Here is a 17,302-nt window from a genome sequence, read left to right on the forward strand (position 1 = left end):
TGACTTGATGTCATTACAAAGTAGAATTGGTGGCGCTAAAAATAAGCCATTATATGGATTTTTAGGTGCAAAATTGAAAGGTTTATGATTTTTAAAATGTAAGGGGGAAAAAACGAAAGTGCAAAAACGGAAAAACGCTATGTAAATAAGGGGTTAATATCTGTATTTTCAGCTTTAAAAAGAAAAATGGCTTTTTTTTTTTTATGAAAAAACTGCTGAAAATGTGATCAATTTTTTGAGCAGTTTTTTTTCCAGAATTTTTTTTAAGTTGCTTCTTATGCTGCTTTTCAATTTCAGTTCAATAAAACTAAAAAAAGAAAAAACATCCCAGTGAGAGCCTTACAGTGAAATCTATATGGGAAGAAACATCCATTGGTAATGGGATTACAGGATCTGGGTAGGTTGTTATACACTGTTTCCATAATTCCCATAGAAGGGAATAGGAGTTATGGAGATAGAGTAGATCAGTGTGCTTCTATGGGATTTACGGAATCTGTATAGTACTTGGTTGCATAATTCCAGTCACCCCTGTCCATTGAATTCTGACAGTATTTCTGTTGTCAGGATGATGGTCTGAGATGGGGTCTTGATTTATGGGGAGGGTAACATTGTGACTGTCATGTCATTTTATGTATAAGGTTATATGTAGGAACATGCTGCACTCCAGTGGGTCTGGTATACTATCTGCTATGGAGGATAGGTAATGTTTATTATGTTACACGTCCTGCATTATAAATAATAAGGCTAAGTTCACACACTGAGGATTTAGGTGCAATTCCATCATGCGAATGTTTTGCTGTGGTTTCTATTAGGGCTGGGCGGTATACCGGTTCATACTGAATACCGAAATTTTAGTGCTGCGCGATATTAATTTTGACCCATACCGCAATACCGGTTTGGCCCCTCCCCCTCGGGAATTAATTAATTATCAGCCCAGTGCTGCGCTGTCCCCACATCGGGGAACTAATCATATGTGACCCGCGAGTGCTGTTCTGCCCCCCCCCCCCCCCCCCAATTAATTATCAGCCCAGCCCAGCGCTGTCCCCATTGGGGTAAATACTCACATATCACCGGCAAGCGCTGCCCTCCTTGTCCTTCTGTTTGTTGCGGCCGCTGGCGCTGAAACTTTATACCAGTGGTCTTCAACCTGCGGACCTCCAGATGTTGCAAAACTACAACTCCCAGCATGCCCGGACAGCCAACGGCTGTCCGGGCATGCTGGGAGTTGTAGTTTTGCAACATCTGGAGGTCCGCAGGTTGAAGACCACTGCTCTATACTGTGCGGTATCGGGGCTGCAAAAAATAAACGTTTACTCACCTCCCGTTGGTCCGGTACCGGCCTCACCTGCTTCCTGGGGACAGGTACGTCGGAGAGACGTCAGCCTATCACCGGTCGCAGCGATGTTCCGCCTCGGCCGGTGATAGGCTGAGCCCACCGTCATGTAAGAAGCCGGCCAGAGCTCCTTACATGCATGACAGAGTGCTCAGCCTATCACCGGCCGAGGCGGAACATCGCTGCGGCCGCTGATAGGCTGACGGCTGTCCCACGTTCCTGTCCCCAGCGTTAGGCAGTGCTAGGCTGATAATTAATTTGGGGGGTGGGGGGGGGGAGAGGGGAGGAGGAGGAGGAAATAGTGTTATATACCGTGGAACTGCCAAAAGTAAAAAAAAATACCGTGATACACACATTTGGTCATACCGCCCAGCCCTAGTTTCTATTACACACACATAGCCTACTGTATCTACTCTATATATCTGCCTGTTATAATACACGTCAATTATCCTGACAATTGTCCTGACAGTAAGGCTAGGTTCACACTACCGAATCTCCGGGCAGAGAATTTCCACCTTGAGATTCCGAGTGCGGCCAGTGCCGACTGAATCGGTTGGCGCTAGGACCGTGCGGACACTGCAGTCTCCAATAGACGCCATTTTTCAGGCAGAAATTTCCAAGTGGATTTTCCGTTCACAAATTCCACTTCCCAAATTCCGAAGTGTGAATTTGTGAATCTGATGCACTGTGCACATGGATTTACCTGTGGATATTTCAATTCCGGACTCCGCTTAGGCCTGTATTGCCATCAATGGAGACTGTGCATGTGTGAGCGGTCTGAACGCTGACTGGATCAGTTCTGCCGCCTAAATAAATCCTAAGGGTATGTTCACATGGGCGTATTTCCCGCTGCAAGTTTGTTTGTTGAAAATCCACCACAGACCCTATTGACTTAAATGGGGTCTGTGGCGGAGGTCCTAGGGTACGGTCCCACGTAGCATATACCATTTTCTGCAGCTGATTTGGAGATGGTTAGGAAAATACGCAGCAGCAGATACGTAGCAAAATATGCGGCATATACGCTACTTGGGACTGTACCCTGACCGTACCCTAAGACCCGGTTCTACATTGAATCGTATTAAAATCAATGTAATGTGCTGTGGAATTTCCAAAACCTGCAGCGGGAAACTCGCAGTAGATACCTCCTAGTAAACGTGCCCTTAGGGTATATTCACACAGAACTGAAATGCTACAGATTTGGGGTGCCTCCAGCTGTTGCAAAACCACAACTCCCAGCATGCCCGGATGGCTTTTTGCTACCCAGGCATGCTGAGAGTTGTAGTTTTACCCTGGTGAGTAAACACTGCCTTAGACCCCATACATATTTGGCAAAAGTGACTGTAAATGCAGGGCTTCATTCTTGACTATGCAGTGGATGAGATTTATAAATGATGGCCCTGATTTATCAATCAGCCTGAAACCCTAATTGTCTGTTTTTTTCCCATAGCAACCAATCACAGCTCAACTTTCACTGTACAAGAGTTCGTTAAGACGTGAAAGCTGAGCTGTGATTGGTTGCTATGGGAAAAACCAGTCAATTAGGGTTTCAGGCTGATTGATAAATCAGGGCCTGTGTCTTTCTTAACCTCTTGAGGATGAAGACACCTGTCCGCCCTTGTCCCACTCCCCTTCGGGTCATAGCGGGGTGGTCTATCTGCCGCCGGGTCCTGTGGCTAATACCAGACATCACCGCTCACAGTGATGCCCGGCATTAACCCCTTAGATGCCTCAATGAAAGTTGACTTTGGCATATAAAATGTTAAAAAAAAACACTTCCCGGCTGCTCAGCAGTGCTGATCAGGACCACCGTAGTTTCACCCGATCAGCTGAGAGGACGGCGGGAGGGCCCCTACCTGGCCCCTTGCCATCTGATCGATGATCTGATGCTCCAGCCAGCCAAGGCAGACTAGAGCAGCAGAGCATCGATAACACTGATCAATGCTATGCTATGCTATGGCGTACCATTGAACAGTGTATGAAATCTGAAGATTGCATCTAATATAAAATTGTGTAAAAAAAAAAAAAGTTCATAAAAGTGATTTAACCCCTTCCCTAATAAAAGTTTGAATCAACCCCCTTTTCCCATTGAAAAAAAATAATGTAAACAAAAATGAACATAAACATGTGTGGTACCGCCGCGTGCGTAAATGTCTGAACTATAAACATATATCATTACTTTAACCGCATGGTCAATGGCGTATACGTAAAAAAAAAAAAAAATTTGAGAATTCCTGAAAGTACCGTATATATACTCGAGTATAAGCCGACCCGAATATAAGCCGAGGCCCCTAATTTCACCCCCAAAACCCAGGAAAAGTTATTGACTTGACTATAAGCCTAGGGTGGGAAATACATCATCCCCCCCTGCCATCATCCCCCCCTGTCATTAACACCCCTGTCATCATCACCCTGTCATCATCCAGACCCCCGCCATCATCACCGCCTGTCATCATCCCCCTCGTCATCATCACCCTGTCATCATCCCCCCCCCTTCATCATCACCGCCTGTCAATCCCTTCATCAGTTGTCTTCAACCTGCGGGCCTCCAGATGTTGCGAAAATACAACTCCCGGCATGCCCGGACAGCCATCGGCTGTCCGGGCATGCTGGGAGTTGTAGTTTTGAAACATCTGGAGGTCCACAGGTTGAAGACCACTGCGGCCTTCGTCATCATCCAGACCCCCCTTTAGTTTTCTACTCACCTCCCCTCGGTGGGAAGGAAGGGTGAGCTGGTCTGGGCCATCTTTGCTGCAGGGACCGTCCGGTGGGGAGGGTTAGTCGTTCCGGGCTGTCCATCTTCACCGGGAGGCCCTCTTCTCCGCTCCGGGCCGGCCCCGGACTAGTGACATTGCCTTGACGACGATGCACAGGGACGCTGCCACACGGACGTCCCTGTGCGTCGTCGCAACGTCACTAGTCCGGGGCCGATGGCTGTCTGGGCATGCTGTGAGTTGTAGTTTTGCAACATCTGGAGGTCCACAGGTTGAAGACCACTGAGAAGGCATTGACAGGCGGAGAGTTCACTCGAGTATAAGCCGAGGGGGGCGTTTTCAGCACGAAAAATCGTGCTGAAAAACTCGGCTTATACTCGAGTATATACGGTATGTAGATAGCATACCTTTATTTGGGTTGGCTTATGTAAGATGGCATATATTCGGCGATATGTAGGAATTGGCAAAGTGGGAGTATATCTGCAGTAAAGCAGGGTCCCAGTGAGGATGAATGCAGGCTAATAAGTTAGGTAAAGTGCTGGCATGATGTCATTGCTATGGAAAGGGGAGCAGACTTACTTGGATATCCGATGTGTGGAAGCTGTGAACCGGCTGGCGTGGTGACACTAAGTGCCCGCCCAGTCCTTTTTATGGTATCCTGTCGCCGAAGCGCGTGCAGAGTGAGGTCACTTCCGCTCCCACTACATCACTCAAAGTCGAGAATTGCAAATTTTTGGTCACTTTGTATACCCTAAAAAAATTATAAAAAGTGGTCAAAAAGTCCCATCAAAACAAAACTGGTGCCGATAAAAACTTCAGATCACGGCGCAAAAAATGAGCCCACACATATCCCTGTATACTGAAAAATAAAAAAGTTATAGGGGTCGGAAGAGGACATTTTTAAACACACTAATTTTCGTACAAAAGGTTATATTTTTTTTTAAAGAAGTAAAGCAAAATAAAACCTATATAAGTAGGGTATCATTTTAATCGTATGGACCTACAGAATAAAGATAAGGTGTCATTTTTACCGAATGGTGCACTGCCTGGAATTGAAAGCCCCCAAAAGTTACAAAATGGTGTGTTTTTTTTCAATTTTGCCCCACAAAAATGTTTTTGGGGGGTTTTGCAGTAGATTGTGTGGTAAAATTATTGATTTAATTAAAAAGTAAAATTGGTTGCGCAAAAAACAAGCCCTCATATAGGTCTTTGGATGGAAAATGAAAAGCGTTATGATTTTTAAAAGGTGTGGAGGAAAAAAAAAACTAAAGAAAAAATTACATCCTAAAGCAAGTTCTGAGGTGATTTCTCATTTGTGAAAAATCTATCAAAGTCTGTGGCCGTTTTGATATAATTGGCGCACATGAGCCAAAAATACAGAAAAAAAATAAAAAGCTGTAAAGTGGCTGCACACAGACACATATAGATACATCTTCCCCTTAGAGTGTGTTCACACAGGACTGAAATCTGATTTGTGGCAAATTTTTCCAATTAATATTAGGTTTACACTACGTTATAGCCCCCGTATGTTGTATCCGTGACAACCTGACGAAAACGTAATGCTGACGTATACTGTTAATAGGAGCAACAGACCTCATTGATTTCTATGGCCAAACTATGAGCTTTTTACAGGAGGCTTAAAAGTGCTGGCCGCTGCGCTTTTGAGTCTGCTGTAAATAGTGCATAGGTCCTGAATGGAGAGTTCAGCCATAGAAATCAATGTGGAACAGAATCCTATTGAAAACAATGGAAGACTGCTGCACCGGTATTTTATAAGCTACATTTTCCACGTGGAAGTTGTGAAATGGGGCCTTAGAGTATGTTCACACATGACTAAAATCAGGGCTCAAGTCCTGCAGAAACGCATGGGAAATGAGTTCCTGCACTTTTTACACAGCAGGAATACCATTCCCATTAGCAGGACCAGCCCTTGACTGGAGATTTTGGATGAGTTCCCACACTGTTTTTCCCAGGACTAGACCCCGGACTAAAATCCAGCAGACATGTTGAGGATTTGCCGCAGATTTGTTGCAGCTTTTCCCAAATAACTGCAGCATTTCAGTCCGGTGTGAACTAACTCCTATACTAAAAAACAGTAAAATCCTGTACATAAAAGTGTCTTTGCACAGCTGATATAGGCGCACACTGGTCTGTACTCTACATGGCCACTTTACAGACAATTTCTTCTTAGTGAAATGAATTAAAAGTGTATAGAAAAGTGACATTATCGGGCTGCAGCTATATATCTCCCATAATGACTGTTCAGACTGTGCGGCGATGACGGAGGAGATGACAGGCAGTGCCCTGATCTCTGTACCAGGGCCAGGCTGGGCACTCTGATGACTCCTAGCCGGAGACATTACTCTGACAGGTATGTGGGAGGTTATATTATTGGCAGCCTGTCCCTTCTGTCTGTCTGCAGCTGGCTCCAGGCTCGGGGGTGGGATGTGCTGATTTTCCAGTGGGTATTTGTTAGGTCAGACGCTGCTCTCTCTCTCCGGGTTATTTATTACCTCTCTCCCCCGGCGGCAGAGCTGCGGCTCCGGGGCTGCTGCCAACAACCGGCCCTGGATGGGGCCCCGTGTAGGGGGGATGGCGAGCAACGACGGACGCTCCTCCGCAGCCTTCGTCTCACAGGCGCACAGCACGGGGAAGATCTGCAAAGCCTCGACATATGTATGAAGAACTGCGGCATATGTATGAAGGGCTGCGACATGTATGAAGGGCTGCAACATATGTATGAAGGGCTGTGACATATGTATGAAGGGCTGCAACGTGGCATATGTATGTATGAAGGGCTGCGGCATATGTATGAAGAACTGCAGCATATGTATGAAGGGCTGCGGCATATGTATGAAGAACTGCGGCATATGTATGAAGAACTGCGGCATATGTATGAAGGGCTGCGACATGTATGAAGGGCTGCGACACGGCATATGTATGAAGGGCTGCGGCATATGTATGAAAGGCTGCGACATGTATGAAGGGCTGCGACGCGGCATATGTATGAAGGGCTGCGGCATATGTATGAAGAACTGCGGCATATGTATGAAAGGCTGCGACATATATGAAGGGCTGCGACGCGGCATATGTATGAAGGGCTGCGGCATATGTATGAAGAACTGCGGCATATGTATGAAGAACTGCGGCATATGTATGAAAGGCTGCGACATATATGAAGGGCTGCGACGCGGCATATGTATGAAGGGCTGCGGCATATGTATGAAGAACTGCGGCATATGTATGAAGGGCTTCGACATGTATGAAGGGCTGCGACGCGGCATATGTATGAAGGGCTGCGGCATATGTATGAAGGGCTGCGGCATCTGTATGAAGGGCTGCAACTTATGTATGAAGGGCTGTGACATATGTATGAAGGGCTGCAACGCGGCATATGTATGAAGGGCTGCGGCATATGTATGAAGAACTGCAGCATATGTATGAAGGGCTGCGACATGTATGAAGGGCTGCAACGCGGCATATGAATGAAGGGCTGCGGCATATGTATGAAGAACTGCGGCATATATCTATGAAAGGCTGCGACATATATGAAGGGCTGTGACGCAGCATATGTATGAAGGGCTGCGGCATATGTATGAAGAACTGCAGCATATGTATGAAGGGCTGCGACATGTATGAAGGGCTGCGATGCGGCATATGTATGAAGGGCTGCGGCATCTGTATGAAGGGCTGCAACATATGTATGAAGGGCTGCGGCATCTGTATGAAAAGCTGTGGCATCTGTATGAAGGGCTGCGACATATGTATGAAGGGCTGCAACATATGTATGAAGGGCTGCGGCATATGTATGAAGGGCTGCGGCATCTGTATGAAGGGCTGCGACATATGTATGAAGAACGGCAACATCTGTATGAAGGGCTGCGGCATATGTATTAAGGGCTGAAACATATGTATGAAGGGCTGCGACATATGTATGAAGGGCTGCGGCATATGTATGAAGGGATGCGACGTGGCATATGTATGAAGGGCTGCAGCATATGTATGAAGAACTGCGGCATATGTATGAAGGGCTTCGACATATGTATGAAGAACGGCGGCATCTGTATGAAGGGCTGCGGCATATGTATGAAGGGCTGCGACATATGTATGAAGGGCTGCAGCATATGTATGAAGGGCTACGACATATGTATGAAGGGCTGCAACATATGTATGAAGGGCTGCGGCATATGTATGAAGGGCTGCAGAATATGTATGAAAGGCTGCGACATATGTAGGAAGAACGGCAACATCTGTATGAAGGGCTGCAACATATGTATGAAGGGCTGAAACATATGTATGAAGGGCTGCGACATAAGTATGAAGCGCTGCGACATATGTATGAAGGGCTGCGGCATATGTATGAAGGGCTGCGGCATATGTATGAAGGGCTTCGACATATGTATGAAGAACGGCGGCATCTGTATGAAGGGCTGCAGCATATGTATGAAGGGCTGCGACATATGTATGAAGGGCTGCAGCATATATATGAAGGGCTGCGACATATGTATGAAGGGCTGTGACATATGTATGAAGGGCTGCGACATATGTATGAAGGGCTGCGGCATATGTATGAAGAACGGCGGCATCTGTATGAAGGGCTACAGCATATGTATGAAGGGCTGCGACATATGTATGAAGGGCTGCAACATATGTATGAAGGGCTGCGGCATATGTTTGAAGGGCTGCGGCATATGTATGAAGGGCTGCGACATATGTATGAAGGGCTGTGACATATGTATGAAGAACTGCAACATCTGTATGAAGGGCTGCGGCATATGTATGAAGGGCTGAAACATATTTATGAAGGGCTGTGACATATGTATGAAGGGCTGCAACATATGTATGAAGGGCTGCGACATGTATGAAGGGCTGCGGCATATGTATGAAGGGCTGCAATGCGGCATATGTATGAAGGGCTGCGGCATATGTATGAAGAACTGCGGGATATGTATGAAGGGCTGCGACATATGTATGAAGGGCTGCGACGCGGCATATGTATGAAGGGCTGCGGCATATGTATGAAGAACTGCGGCATATGTATGAAGGGCTGTGACATATGTATGAAGGGCTGGGGCATATGTATGAAGGGCTGCGACATATGTATGAAGAACTGCGGCATCTGTATGAAGGGCTGTGACATATGTATGAAGGGCTGGGGCATATGTATGAAGGGCTGTGGCTAATGTATGAAGGGCTGAGGCATATGTATGAAGGGCTGAGGCATATGTATGAAGGGCTGCGGCATATTATGAAGAACTGTGGCATATGTATGAAGGGCTGGGGCATATGTATGAAGGGTTGCGACATTTTGTATGAAGGGCTGCGACATATGTATTAAGGGCTGCGACATATGTATGAAGAGCTGCGACATATGTATGAAGAGCTGCGGCATCTGTACGAAGGGCTGTGACATATGTATGAAGGGCTGCGACATATGTATGAAGGGCTGCGACATATGTATGAAGGGCTGCAGCATCTAATGCCTCTACCCGTAATTTAGTAGAAAGAATATGCAAAAGATTAAGGATTTTTAATAGAAGTAATTTACAAATCTGTTTAACTTTCTGGAGGCAGTTGATATATATATAAAAAAGTCTTTTCCTGGAATACCCCTTTAACTCTTTCAGGTGCAGCCAGCATTTTGTTACGCAGCATTACTTCGGCCCATATTTTACACATGGCAGGCACAACTTTTATACGGTTCACGATGGCAGACAGTAAACGTTTCTTCACCTCCCCCTCTATTTCACAAACGCCAACATACAAGTTTCACTGACAAAGTCCTGTACACTTTCTGGCACCATTTCGGTCGCTCGTGCATTTTTCTCTGCAATACTGTTGTGCGTTTTCCTCTGCAATACTGGACCCAGTTCAGATTGGGGGGGTACTTTTTGCATAAGGCGCACACCCGTATCCTGTTCGTAGGACGCCAAAGTTGTGGTGAGGGTGTGATGAACAGCAGATGTTATTACCCTAGGGGCAGATGGCATTAACCCCTTGTGTTCGTGATGCCAGGGCGTGGTTTCCTCTACACCAACCGAGGTATGGCCGCTGGTTCCTGGGCTAGGCGCTGGGCAAATAATCACTCTGATGCAAAGTTACGGAACAATGGTAGCTTTACTGAAGTAGACAGATGGAATAGTCTTTACAGCTAATAGTCTTTACAGAGTTATGCCCAAGAAGATGATCAGTGACTTAAGGAGACTTGCGGGCTCGCTGAGACTTGTCGTGGATTTGGACTGAATTATGCTGACCCACGCTGATTTGAGCAGACGACTGACTTGACTATGACTGACTTGACTTCACCCCTGTGATTGCTTACCAGGCTTTGACATTCATCTGAAGGGGCACTTGGTGATGGAAGTGTAGCTGCATGGTTAGACCTTAGGTCTCTTCAGGACACCAGACTCTCTCAGGTCTTGACTGTACTGTACTCAGCAGACTCTAGACTGAACTAGCTCCTCCCTTGGTTTATAAGGGAGCAATTTGGAATAGAGTCCACCACAAAGGACAGAAAGGGTTCAGGAGAGCAACTCCTGTACTGGGCCACCACACATGAAGGGCTGCGGCACCTGTATGAAGGGCTGCGGTATATGTGTGAAGAACGGCGGCATATGTATGAAGGGCTGTGGCATATGTATGAAGGGCTGCGACACCTGTATTAAGGACTGCGGCATATTTATGAAGGGCTGTAGCATATGTATGAAGAATTGCTCACCTGTATGAAGGGCTGCGGCATATGTATGTAGGGCTATGGCACCTGTATGAAGGACTATGGCATATGTATGAAGGGCTGCATTTGTATGAAGAGCTGCGGCACCTGTATGAAGGACTGCGGTATATTTATGAAGGGCTGCAGCATATGTATGAAGAATTGTGGCACCTGTATGAAGGGCTGCGGCATATGTATGAAGGTCTGTGGCACCTGTATGAAAGGCTGCGGCATATGTATGAAGGGCTGCGGCATCTGTATGAAGGGCTGCATATGTATGAAGAGCTGCGGCACCTGTATGAAGGGCTGCGGCATATGTATGAAGGGCTGTGGTACCTGTATGAAGGACTACAGCATATGTATGAAGAGCTGCGGCACCTGTATGAAGGGCTGCGGCATATTTATGAAGGGCTGCGGCTTATGTATGAAGTGCTGTGGCATAAATGTTGAAGGGCTACGGCACCTGTATGTAGGGCTGTGGCATATGTGTTAAGAACTGCGGCATATGTATGAAGGGCTACGGCACCTGTATGTAGGGCTGTGGCATATCTGTGAAGAACTGCGGCATACCTATGAAGGGCTGTGGCACCTGTATGAAGGACTGCGGCATCTGTATGAAGGGATGCAAGCGTTTTCTTGCCTAGGACTTGTGCACAGAAACAATAATCAGTCAAGTTACAGGTCTAATAAGAAATACAGACGAGGTCTGACTAGACAATATCAATGTTCCTTTCATATAAAAAGGCACAAGTTTTGTTTGACATTCTTTATTGACCTGAAAAAAAACCAACGCTGTTTCAGTTATGTTTACACACAACTTAATTTTTGTCATTTTTTTGGTCTGAAATTTTTTTGGTTTAAATAATAATGTCCCAGATTTATCAAACTGCGTGAGAGAAAAAATAGAGTGATTTTCCCCCAGCGACCAATCACAGCTCAGCTAACGAGCTCTGGTAAAGTGAAAGATGAGCTATGATTGGTTGCTGTGGGAAAATTACTCTCACTGTCTGATAAATCTGGGCCCATGAGTTTTAGTCTTGGCGTTTTTCCTCTGCTTTTTTTTCATTATTATTAGTCATGTGCTTCTTTTATCCTTTTATTATGTGACTTTATTGAAGAATTGGGGGGGGGGGGGGGGGGGTAGATGTTGGAAAAATTTTAAACCCACACTTTGTGTTTTCTTGGGAGAAAAAATGCTAAGATTCCCTGAAGAAAAAAATGTCAAATTTTTGCTGCAATTTTTGAAAAACTGCCACTGAGCCCAAATACGCCAAAGAAGACTGATAAAACACAAAAGTAAGAAAAGACAATTGGGTTTGGCATTTTATAATTCCTTATTGATGTTCAGATAACATTTGGACGATGCGTTTTTTGCTTTATCAAAAAAAAAAAAAAAAAAAACGCCATGTGCCAATTTGGGAAACCAACCTTATTTTAAACTTCCAAGATGCAGTTATTGTGGCTTTAAAAAAAAAAAAAATTGGGTTTTAGCATGGTGATATCATTAACTATATATATAGTAAGGGTACGGTCCCACGTACCGCTTACGCAGCGTATTTCACGCTGCACAAATCTGTTGCTGCAGCAGGAAATACGGTGCGTAATCCCCGATCACCATACACATAGGGCTATACCGGCGTGCAGCCCTGCCTCCAAAACTCACTGCACACACATGGCTGCTGCCGGAAAGCCCTGTGTGTATGGTGATCAGGATTACACAGCGCATTTCCCGCTGCAGCAGCTGATTTTGCGCAGTGTGAAATCCGCTGTGTAAGCGGTACATGGGACCATACCCTAATAGTTCATACATTTCTGCACACGTATATACTTAATGGGGGACATGTATCAAAGATTTTACCCCTGTTTTGTGTGTATTTTTTTGCGCAAAACTTTGCGCAAGCCCTTTTTTGCGCATTTTTTTGCACACGTTTTGGTAGAGCATGTCCTCCAGATGTGGCCTAATCGGGGTACCTTGGAGTGACATCTATAGTACACATGGATTTATTAACTGCATACTTTTCCTTTACACCAAAAATTTTGCCGCAAGAGCTGTTTTTTTTGCGCAAATATAAGCCATCTTGGACTTAACGTAGCAAGATGCTCTAAATCATCGATTCTATTTTCCAAAGAGTGGATTGAGGAGATTACTATATTTAGCTTTATGAAGCTCATTGCGCTTGATTGATAAATTTAGCGCTTCTGCGCATAATTTAGAATTTGGGAAAAGGGGTAAACTGCTTCTACCATACACAAATAATGATACATGTCCCCCAATATGTTTATATATTTATTTATTTTACATTTCTTTTATTAGTATAATTTATTGATTTTATTTTTTATTGGGGGAAGGGCTTTTAACTTTTTAAAAACATATTACTTTTTTTTTCTCATTAAAAGTTTTATTAGGCTTAAATACTAACAGAAACATGAAGAAAAAACATAAAACAAGCAGTGATATGCACACCGCCCAGTTGGAAGCAATTAAAGGGGTTATCCAGTTTTGGAAAATGTATCCCCTATCCAAAGGATAAGAGTCAGATCGAAGGGGTCCGACCACTGGAACAGGTCACAATGTAGTTTATGGCTCCGTTTAACCGATGCATAAAAATGTTGAATGTATTTATAGAAACCTCTAATGCGTGGGGCTCCAGCAGGATGCAAAGAGGTGGGAAAAGGAGGAGGTGGCCGGAGGTCGGGGCCACAGCCAAGGAAGCATCGATAATAAGAGTGTATATTTATCACGAGTACCCCAATCTTGAAGGGAAAGTTATGTAGAAAGTCTAATAAACGAGCATGAATAGCAGCCAAGTAGTACAATTGGCAGTTTAGCCACATCCCCAGCCTCCATTACTTTTATTTTATTTTTTTTGTAAATTTTTTTTATTAAGTCCCCACTATTTGTAGCTATTGATTGCTATTACTGTTTGATGGATGTTTTGGTAAAACATTGATTAGTGGTATATGCAATGTATTTATACAGCCTGTCATAAGGCAGACCATACAGATTTATTGCAGCATGGAGGTGGAAAGGAGGCCTCCGGCTGTCATCTTGACTGCGGGTGGTCCTATAGGTCCCCTTAAAGGGGTACTCTGGCGCTAAGACATCTTATCCCCTATCCAAAGATAAGATGCCTGATCGCGGGGGTCCCACCGCTGGGGACCCCACGTGATCTTGCACGCAGCACCCTGTTACAATCAGTCCCCGGAGCGTGTTCGCTCGGGGTCTGGTTACTGGCGATCACGGGGCCGGAGCATTGTGATGTCACGGCTCCACCCACGTGTGATGTCACGCTCCTCCCCCTCAATACAAGCCTATGGGAGGGGGCGTGACATTGAGGGGTGAAATATTTTTTCACATTTTTCACATATTGGAGTTTTTCCACAAAAAAATGCTGCATGAATCAACAAAGATTCATGACTAATATTAAGTACAATATGTCCCAAAAAAACAATGTCAGAATTGTGTCGCTAAGTAAAAGCATGTCAGAGACAGAGGACAGATTTGAAAAATTGGGCCCGGTCATTAACCCCTTAAGGACTCAGGGTTTTTCAGTTTTTGCACTTTCGTTTTTTCCTCCTTACCTTTTAAAAATCATAACCCTTTCAATTTTCCACCTAAAAATCCATATGATGGCTTATTTTTTGCGTCACCAATTCTACTTTGCAGTGACATTAGTCATTTTTACCCAAAAATTCACAGCGAAATGGAAAAAAAATCATTGTGCGACAAAATCGAAGAAAAAAAAGCAATTTTTTAACTTTTGGGGGCTTCCGTTTCTACACAGTGCATATTTCGGTAAAAATTACACCTTATTATTATTCTGTAGGTCCATACGGTTAAAATGATACCCTACTTATATAGGTTTGATTTTGTCGTACTTCTGGAAAAAATCATAATTACATGCAGGAAAATTTATACGTTTAAAAAGGTCATCTTCTGACCCCTATAACATTTTTATTTTTCCATGTACAGAGCGGTATGAAGACTCATTTTTTTGCGCCGTGATCTGAAGTTTTTATCGGTACAATTTTTGTTTTGATTGGACTTTTTGATCACTTTTTATTCATTTTTTAATGGTATAAAAAGTGACCAAAAATAAACTTTTTTGGACTTTGGAATTTTTTTTCGCGTACGCCATTGACCATGCAGTTTAATTAATTATATATTTTTATAGTTCGGACATTTACGCACGCGGCGATACCACATATGTTTATATTTTTTTTACTTACACTGTTTTATTTTTTTTATGGGAAAAGGGGGGTGATTCAAACTTTTATTAGGGAAGGGGTTAAATGACCTTTATTAACACTTTTTTTTTTTACTTTTTTTTTGCAGTGTTATAGGTCCCATAAGGACCTATAACACTGCACACACTGATCTCCTATGCTGATCACTGGAGTGTATTAACACGCCTGTGATCAGTGTTATCGGCGCTTGACTGCTCCTGCCTGGAGGATCAAAAACCGAGGAGGCAGGTAAGGGCCCTCCCGGTGTCCTGTAAGCTGTTCAGGATGCCGCGATTTCACCGTGGCGGTCCCGAACAGCCCGACTGACTAGCCGGGATACTTTCACTTTCACTTTAGAAGCGGCGGTCAGCTTTGACCGCCGCTTCTAAAGGGTTAATACCGCACATTGCCGCAATCGGTGATGTGTGGTATTAGTCGCGGGTCCCGGCCGTTGATGAGCGCCGGGACCGATGCGTTGTGATGTGATGCGCTGGAGCCGGCGCAGGACGAAAATATACGTCCTGCGTCGTTAAGGGGTTAAAGGGGTACACCGGTGGAAATTCTTTTTTTTTTAAATCAACTAGTGCCAGAAAGTTAAACATATTTGTAAATTACTTCTATTTAAAAATCAAAATCCTTCTAGTACTTATCAGCTTCTGTACACATATACAGCGGGTGAAATAGGTAGTGAACATTTTATCATTTCTCTCACAAAATATATTTTCACTAGTAATCCATATATACAAAGAAACCATAAATAAAAACAAGCTAGGGGAATTAAAGGGGTTATCCAGGAAAAAAAATTTTTTTTATATATCAACTGGCTCCAGAAAGTTAAACAGATTTGTACATTAGACAATAGTAGAAAGAGAGAGCACACCATGTAGCTAAGCAGATAGATGTAAACATACAATACCGCGAGGTACGGTATTATTTGGGAGTGTCCGGACCCGAAACAATCAGTAGGCAGCACCTGCGGGGTGCACACGCAAGGTAAAGTATCAATATCTACAACAAAAGAGAAAAGCGTGCACTCACCGACGGTAAACAGCTGCAGGCCCAAGGTCCGGGATCACCACGGCATAAACAGAGACGATGAGGGGCGCTCAGAGGCTACGCCGGCTGTTTCGGACGTAGGAACGTCCTTCTTCCAGCCTCAAGAAAGACGTTCCTACATCCGCAACAGCAGGCGTAGCCTCTGAGAGCCCCTCATCGCCTCTGTTTATGCCGTGGTGAACCCGGACCTTGGGCCTGCAGCTGTTTACCGGCGGTGAGTGCACGCTTTTCTCTTTTGTTGTATAGATTTGTACATTACTTCTATTAAAAAATCTTAATCCTTTCAGTACTTATAAGCTTCTGAAGTTAAGGTTGTTCTTTTCTGTCTAAGTGCTCTCTGATGACACGTGTCTCGCGAACCACCCAGTTTAGAAGCAAATCCCCATAGCAAACCTCTTCTAAACTGGGCGGTTCCCGAGACACGTGTCATCAGAGAGCACTTAGACAGAAAAGAACAACCATAACTTCAGAAGCTGATAAGTACTGAAAGGATTAAGATTTTTAATAGAAGTAATTTACAAATCTGTTTAACTTTCTGGAGCCAGTTGATATATAAAAAAAAAAAGTTTTTCCTGGATAACCCCTTTAAGTTATGTGTATTAATGTGAAATGACACATGGAAAATTTTGTGAACATATGTAGAAAGTGAGGTGCAAAAAGTTGGGATTACACTCTTTGTTAAACCCTTAAGGACGTTTCCGGTTTTACCTTAAAGGGGTACTCCGGTGGAAAACATTTTTTTTTTTTTAATCGACTGGTGCCAGAAAGTTGAACAGATTTGTAAATGACTTCAATTTAAAAAGATTAATCCTTTCAGTGCTTATAAGCTGCTGTATACTACAGGGAAGTTCTTTTCTTCTTGAATTTTTTTTCTGTCTGACCACAGTGCTCTCTGCTGACACCTCTGTCCATGTCAGGAACTGTCCAGAGCAGGAGCAAATCAGAAATGTCAGCAGAGAGCACTGTGGTCAGGCAGAAAATAAATTCTAAAAAATTCCCCCAAAAAATGTACTAGTAATGAAATGTTACAAGCTTTTATTGCTAAAAGAAAGCGGAAGAAACTCTGGGCAATAGAATGAGAGTCTTAACTGACTAAAGTAGTAGGTTCGAGACATACCGTATTTGTTTTTTTTCTTTTTTTGGGGGGCGGGGGTTCTCGCTCTTGGAGGTAGGGTGGGAAAATAAAGTTTGGTTTATTATCGGTTTAACGTTAACGATATGTTGGCTTGTGAAGAAGTCAGATTTTGTCATTTTAGGGTATAT

The 17,302-nt window shown here is 44.2% G+C and overlaps 1 long non-coding RNA gene across 1 annotated transcript in view; it reads right to left on the reverse strand.

Moving 5' to 3' along the window:
- Positions 1–6,587, reverse strand: part of LOC130294050 (uncharacterized) — a 41,967-nt gene extending 35,380 nt beyond the window's left edge. The window contains exons 1-2 of the long non-coding RNA XR_008848370.1: positions 6,558–6,587; positions 4,624–4,795 (exon numbers count right to left, since the gene is read on the reverse strand). This is a non-coding gene — a long non-coding RNA (uncharacterized LOC130294050). The remainder of the gene's footprint in view (positions 1–4,623; positions 4,796–6,557) is intronic.
- Positions 6,588–17,302: the final 10,715 nt, after the last annotated feature.

This window comes from Hyla sarda, chromosome 10, assembly GCF_029499605.1.
Source record: "Hyla sarda isolate aHylSar1 chromosome 10, aHylSar1.hap1, whole genome shotgun sequence".
NCBI lineage: Eukaryota > Metazoa > Chordata > Amphibia > Anura > Hylidae > Hyla > Hyla sarda.